The following is an 8,132-nucleotide window of genomic DNA, read 5'->3' as shown; positions in this document are numbered from 1 at the left end:
CAAAGTCAAAAAGTTTGGACAACCCTGATCGAGAGGTTACTATAGATTTGTATTAGCTGGTTACCTAGTTGTTACACAGTTGTTAGCCTTGGTGCTGGCAAGACATTTAATTTGGGGTTGTTTGTTGAATGTGGAGTGAATGAAGGATGGGTTCTCACTTCTCTATGAAGCGCTTTGAGTGTCGAGAAAAGCGCTATATAAAAATATAATCCATTATTATTATTAACTTAGCCATTATACAGTAAATGCCACAAAACATCTCAAGTTTGGCAAACCCAATTCCTTTAGTACAAACAACTTGATATTTTCTGTCATCTACATCAGTGGTCCCCAACCTTTTTTGCACCACGGACCGGTTTAATGTAAGCTTTGATTTCAGGGACCGGCTTTCCACTTGTGCCAGATAAATACAGCAAAAATAAGTGCATGAAAAATACAACTCACTATAATGCTGAATTAGTGGGAGCCCTGGGCTTGTTTCTTTTCAAAGAAATGCAGATGGAAATCAGCCTTTGGCTACAATCTGTCACATTTTTATTTTATATGTTCATTAATGTGCATTGTATCATGTCACAAAGTTATAACAAATATAACAAATGACAACTTCCTATCAGGAGTTTTATTGTACATCTATAAACCAGCTTATTGGTGGTTCTAGTGCAGGGGTCGGCAACCCGCGTCTCCGGAGCCGCATGCGGCTCCTTTACCACTCTGATGCGGCTCAGCTACATACATGCCGACCCCCCCGATTTTCCCAGGAGACTTATGGATCTCAGTGTCTCTCATAGATTACTCCCAGGGAAAAAATAATCCTATTTACACTCTAATTACTAAATAAAGGGCGTGCCCTAATTGCACTGCAGTAATTGTCCTCTATAGCATTTACATACAGCGTGCCAGTCCAGCCACATGTTGCATGTTGTTATTACTTGCACACACAGGAGACAGCAAAGCATACTTACTCATCAGCCACTCAGCTTACACTGACGGTAGCCGTATCAAACAACTTTAACATTGTTACGTTACAAATATGCGCCACACTGTGAACCCACACCAAAAAAGAATGAAAAACACATTTCTGGAGAACATCCCACCGTAACACAACATAAACACAACACAACCATTACCCAGAATCCCATGCAGCCCTAACTCTTCCGGTCTACATTATACACCCCCGCTACCACCAAATCCCCCCACACATCACCCCCCCCCCCCTCTCCGTGCGTTGGTTGAGCGGAAGAGTTAGGGCTGCATGGGATTCTGGGTATTGGTACCGTTAGTGTAAGATGTGTGGCTGCTGAGCTAGTACGCCTTGCTGTCACTTACGTGAGCAAGCTGAAATTGCATTCTACGTGTGGTCGAGCAGTTACACCGTTAGGGCGGACTGTAGAGGGCGCCAAATGTAGTGTCATCACGCTCGGATATTCGGGAGTCTCCCGGGAAAAATGAGAGGGTTGGCAAGTATGACGCTGTCAAGCGCCATTCATTCAAAACTCGCGGGCTGCACTAACATCAAATTTCCACATTAAAGTGCGTGCCGGTGCGTGTGTCGGAGACCCCTGGTTAACTTAGCACAAAGCATTTAAGCTTTGTATGCGGTGTTTTTCATTTTAAATTTAAAAAATTTTTTTGTGGCTCCCATTACTTTCTTTAATTTGTGAAACTTGCCAAAATGGCACTTTAAGTGGTAAAGGTTGCCGACCCCTGTTCTAGTGGGACAGGCAGAAGTTAAGTTGGAGAAAATGCAGTAGTTTATGCATTATTTAATGTTTCCCTTGCATCAGGGACCGGTACCGGTGCCCGGACGGGTGGTTGGGGACCACTGATCTACATGATTAAGTCCAACCAACTCGATTTAAATTGTGTATAAAGTACGCCATTTGACTTAGTTATTCTAACTTTCTAAGTTACCATCATTCTACTGAGAAATGTCCAAGCAGATTGTTACATCAATGTAAGTAGTAACTTATTTATCTGAAGTCAGAATAAATGACACGTAGACATTCAAGTTTTACCATCACTGTTTATTAGAAGGTCAGCCAATGTGTCATTTAAAAGAGGACCTTTGAATTGCGTATATTGTCTCCATAATAACTAACCCAGTGGTTCTTAACCTGGGTTCGATCGAACCCTAGGGGTTCGGTGAGTCGGCCTCAAGGGTTCGGCGGAGCCTCCGCCGCGGCGGTCAAGACACACCCGACTCATCGTGTAAATAAAAACTTCTCCATATCGGCGTATTATGGATACGGCAACAGCAGAAGTCACACTGATTTGGAGGTGTGTAATTTGTTGTGAGTTCATGCACTGTTGGTTTTGTTCTTTGAACAAGGTGGTGTTCATGCACGGTTCATTTTGTGCACCAGGAAAAAAAACATATAACTTTGTCTTGAATTTGAAAAAAAAACCTTTTATTTTTCACTAAAGAAGGGTTCGGTGAATGCACGTATGAAACTGGTGGGGTTCGGGACCTCCAACAAGGTTAAGAACAACTGAACTAACCCCTGTAGAGTTATACAACAAAACATTGTAAACAACAATGTAACATTTCTCATCCATTTGGATTGGCAAACTCTTTTTTAGTACAACCGTTTACTCTTCAGTCGCATCACCTTCTGACTGGCTTTCAAATCATCGGGAGGAATATCTTTTGAAACGCTTCAAAAGTGTTTTTCAATTCTTTTGTGTAGCTGAGGTCGAGTGGGATCAGCACCATTAGCCCTCAAGTAAGGTCCTCACTCATGCAGGAATATACTTTATGGTATTTTTCATTGTGACAATCTTCATCACTTCATTAGTAACATCCCCGCCATCAAAAGCAATGTACATTTTTGAAGTATTTGTATTTAAATGCAAAAAGTATTACAAATTTTACATTTACATGCTGTTTGAAGAGGTCCTCCTCCTTTTCCCTCAAATAGCAACATTCTCTCTACACAATCGTCCTGTGAATAAGAAAAAATAATGTTAGGTACAATAATAATAATGTTATCGGCCTTTCCAAGCTTATCCAGGTTCTAAACCAAAGGCCGTGGGTTGAGCCAGGACTTTCATACGCACTTCTGACTACAACTTAAGTCTCTCAAAAAATAGCTTTATTTGCAAAACAAAAAAGGTTTTCTTTCCAACAGTCCATTCAAAGTTAACAAAAGCAACTTTAACTACATACAAAGCTATAAACAAAATTCAACTAAAATCCATATATTTTGTTATGGTTTGAAAATTAAAAATATCAAAATGGCCCCCGCATGCTTTAATTTTTCCGTGTGCGGCCCTCAGTGGAAAAAGTTTGGACACCCCTGCCCTAGACGGATTCTCGCTCATCCGTGCAGACCGAACATTGGCCGGGGCCTGGTGGGCAGCTTCGGACTAGTCGGCTCTCTTGGTTGCTTTGTTGGGTCTGTTCCTCGATGGCGAGTGTCAAGCACCACAGAGGCAACTTGGACTTAGACTTAGACAAATGTTATTGATCCACAAGGGAAATTCTTCCACATAGTAGCTCAGTTACAAAGGATGGAAAGGGTAAGGATGGAAAGGATAATGCAGGTATAAATTAGGCTAAAATGTACCATAGTAGCATATATGTAATATTTACATAGTATATATACAACATATAATATATACTTATATATTACATTATACTTTTATATAATATATACAATATATAACAAATCCCAATTACCATGTACAATATATTTGTATGTGGATGTTGAGATGGTGTTTTTGTTTTGTCTATGCATAGTGCAATTGTATGTATGCAATATTTATTATTTATTGCTAAATTGTGTTTTTTCTTTGGTTTACATTTGTAGCTGTATGTATATACGAAGGTCCTGAGTACAATCGGAGTTCAAATCCCAGCCGAGTCATACCAAAGACTATAAAAATGGGACCCATTACCTCCCTGCTTGGCACTCAGCATCAAGGGTTGGAGTTGGGGGTTAAATCACCAAAATGATTCCCGGGCGCGGCGCCGCTGCTGCCCACTGCTCCCCAAGGGGATGGGTCAAATGCAGAGGACACATTTCACCACATCTAGTGTGTGTGTGACAATCATTGGTACTTTAATCTTTAATCTTAATCCTGGGCTCAGGATCTTTCTGTGTGGAGTTTGCATGTTCTCCCCGTGACTGTGTGGGTTCCCTCCGGGTACTCCGGCTTCCTCTCACCTCCAAAGACATGCACCTGGGGATAGGTTGATTGGCAACCCTAAATTGGCCCTAGTGTGTGAATGTGAGTGTGAATGTTGTCTGTCTATCTGTGTTGGCCCTGCGATGAGGTGGCGACTTGTCCTGGATGTACCCCGCCTTCCGCCCGAAAGGGACAAGCGGTAGAAAATGGATGGATGGATGTATAAATGGCACAGTGGAAGTGGCAGCTGGTTGCATCAGCTCTGTGCTATTTTGATGTATTTAATGTCCTTTGTTTTCTTTGATGTTACACTCGTGTTTTGATATAATATTACCTTCTTTTTGTGGACTTTTTGAATCTGCATTGTAACCACATACGTAATTTCCAGATTTTGCGATAAATAAAGTATATCCAATAACTTCTATTTTGAACCACACTGAAATGTAAAGGTGCGTTAAATTTTGGATTGAAGTTCGACAAAGATTTTAAATTGGAGCAGCAGGTTAACTCTGTTGTACGATCTAGTTTTTATCATCTAAGACTTTTAGAAAAGATGTAATCAGTTTTATCTTTTTAACGACTTTGAGCGGGTATTCCATGCTTTTATTTCATCAGGTTTAGACTACTGCAACTCTCTCTACGTTGGTATGAACCAGGCATTTATCGCTCGATTGCAGTTCGTCCAAAATGCTGCTACCCGCCTTTTAAAGGCCTACTGAAATGACATTTTCTTATTTAAACGGGGATAGCAGGTCTACTCTATGTGTCATACTTGATCATTTCGCGATATTGCCATATTTTTGCTGAAAGGGTTTAGTAGAGAACATTGACGATAAAGTTCGCAACTTTTGGTCGCTGATAAAAAAGCCTTGCCTGTACCAGATTTAGCGTGACGTCACAGGTTGTGGAGCGCCTCACATCTGCACATTGTTTACAATCATGGCCACCAGCAGCGAGAGCGATTCGGACCGAGAAAGCGACGATTACCCCATTAATTTGAGCGAGGATGAAAGATTTGTGGATGAGGAAAGTGAGAGTGAAGGATTAGAGGGCAGTGGAAGCGATTCATATAGGGAAGATGCTGTGAGAGGCGGGTGGGACCTGATATTCAGCTGGGAATGACTAAAACAGTAAATAAACACAAGACATATATATACTCTATTAGCCACAACACAACCAGGCTTATATTTAATATGCCACAAATTAATCCGCATAACAAACACCTCCCCCCTCCCGTCCATATAACTCACCAATACAACTCAAACACCCGCACAACACACTCAATCCCACAGCCCAAAGTACCGTTCACCTCCGTAAAGTTCATACAGCACATATATTTCCCCAAAGTTACGTACGTGACATGCACATAGCGGCACGCACGTACGGGCAAGTGATCAAATGTTTGGAAGCCAAAGCTGCGTACTCACGGTAGCGCGTCTGCTATCCAACTCAAAGTCCTCCTGGTTGTGTTGCTGCAGCCAGCCGCTAATACACCGATCCCACCTACAGGTTTGTTCTTTGCTGTTTTCATTGTTCATTAAACAAATTGCAAAAGATTCACCAACACAGATGTCCAGAATACTGTGGAATTTTGCGATGAAAACAGACGACTTAATAGCTGGCCACAATGGTGTCCCAATATGTCTGCACAATCCGTGACGTCACGCGCAAACATCATCATACCGAGACGTTTTCAGCAGAATATTTCGCAGGAAATTTAAAATTGCACTTTATAAGTTAACCCGGCCGTATTGGCATGTGTTGCAATGTTAAGATTTCATCATTGATATCTAAACTATCAGACTGCGTGGTTGGTAGTAGTGGGTTTCAGTAGGCCTTTAACTGCCACTAAAAAATATGAACACATTACCCCCATTTTAGAATCCCTTCACTGGCTCCCAGTTCATTTTAGAATAGGATAGAATAGAATGTTTTTTATTGTCACTATACACAGGTACAATGAGATTAAAAGCAACTCCAGTATCAGTGCGAGAGTCTATAAATATGCAAAACATAGGAAGGAAAGAAAAGAAAAATAGTGCAAAAGGAGGTAAAGTGCACAGTCCAGTCTTGAGATGAATGTTCTGAATGTGTTGTTCAAATATTATACTACTGTATATACTTATATACAGAAGCATTCAGACTGTGGGTGGAAAGTAAAAATTGCACACAGAGAGGTGCTAAACTATAAAATCAGTGCCCGTGAGAGTTCACTGTGGTTATGGCTTAAGGGAAAAAACTGTTCTTGAGTCTGTTTGTCTTAGACCTGATGACCCTGTAGCGCCTTCTTGAGGGCAGCAGGTCAAACAGGTCAAAGCCAGGGTGGGAGCTGTCCTTGATAATGTTGGTAGCTCTGCTGAGGCAGCGGGAGGTGTAAATGTCTGTCAGGGAGGGTAGAGGGCAGCCGATGATCCGCTGTGTTGCCTTTACCACTCTCTGGAGCCTCTCCTTGTCTGCTGTGATGCAGTATGTCAGCAGGCTCTCGATGGATGAGCGGTAGAAGGTCAGCAGCATGGTTGGAGTCCAAGTTGTACTTCTTGAGGACTCAGGAAGTGCAGCCGCTGCTGAGCCTTCTTAGTGATGGCAGTAGTGTTCTCTGACCAGGGGATGTTGTCAGAGATAAGGACGCCAAGAGACCGGAAGGTGTGGACCCTCTCCACACACTCACCCTTTATGTAGAGGGGGGCTAGGTCAGTGCAGTGTTTTCTGAAGTCGACGACGATCTCCTTGGTTTTCTTGGTGTTCAGAGCAAGGTTGTCCTCTGGCACCAGTCTGCCAACTTCCGGACCTCCTCTCTGTAGGCTCCCTCGTCCCCCTTTGAGAGGAGTCCGACCACCGTAGTGTCGTCTGGGAACTTCACTATGAGGTTGTTGTTGTGGGTCGGACTGCAGTCGTAGGTGTTGAGGCAGTACAGGAGAGGGCTCAGCACACAGCCCTGTGGGGAGCCGGTATTCAACATTTTAAAATATTGTTGTTTGTTTTAAGATCTCTTAACGGATTAGCGCCACAATATATGTCAGACCTTTTAAAAATGTACACCCCCACAAGGTTTCTGAGGTCAGTTGATCAGTTTCTTCTTGTCGTCCCAAAAACCCGTTTAAAATCCAGAGGGGATCGTGCATTTTCTGCTGTGGCTCTAAAACTTTGGAACAATATCCATATTGTTATTCGGACGGCTCCCTCTTTAATGACTTTTAAATCACGCCTTAAAACATATTTTTACTTTTTGGCTTTTAAACCAGCATGAGAGTTGTGTGATTTTAGTCTATTTTATTTTCCCTGATGTATTTTATGTATTTACTCTTTTATAGTTTTAATGTTTTATATTACTGACTCTTCCAGTATATATGTCTTAACTTCTTTGTGAAACGTCTATCGTTTTTAAATGTGCTGTATGAATAAAGTGGAGTGGGTTGTATTGGGTTGCTCAGTGGAATTGTGGTTAGAGTGTCTGCACTGAGATTGGTAGTTCGTGAGTTCAAACCCTGGCTGAGTCATACCAAAGTAGGGCTGGGCGATATGGCCTTTTATTAATATCTCGATATTTTTAGGCCATGTCACGATACACGATATATATCGCGATATTTTGCCTTAGCCTTGAATGAACACTTGATGCATATAATCACAGCAGTATGATGATTCTATGTGTCTACATTAAAACATTCTTGTTCATACTGCATTAATGTATGCTTATTTTAAACTTTCATGCAGAGAGGGAAATCACAACTAAGTCAATTTAGCAAAACTGTATTTATTAAACAGTTATTAAGCAGTGGCACAAACATTCATGTCATTTCCAAAACAGAAAGTGCAAGATTGTCAGAGACATTTTAAAACAAGCTATGAGTGCACTTTTGTGCATGATGTCACTAAGATTACATTTCAAAACAACACTAAATTAAAGTGCACTTTTTGTACAGAACGCCACTACAATAGTTAAAAACAAATAAAGTGCACTTTTGTGCATGATGTCACACAAGATATTTCAATAACTGTCAAATAAA

The sequence above is a fragment of the Entelurus aequoreus genome, linkage group LG24 (genome assembly GCF_033978785.1).
Source record: "Entelurus aequoreus isolate RoL-2023_Sb linkage group LG24, RoL_Eaeq_v1.1, whole genome shotgun sequence".
Taxonomy (NCBI): domain Eukaryota; kingdom Metazoa; phylum Chordata; class Actinopteri; order Syngnathiformes; family Syngnathidae; genus Entelurus; species Entelurus aequoreus.
Note: the sequence above shows the minus strand (reverse complement) of the source record.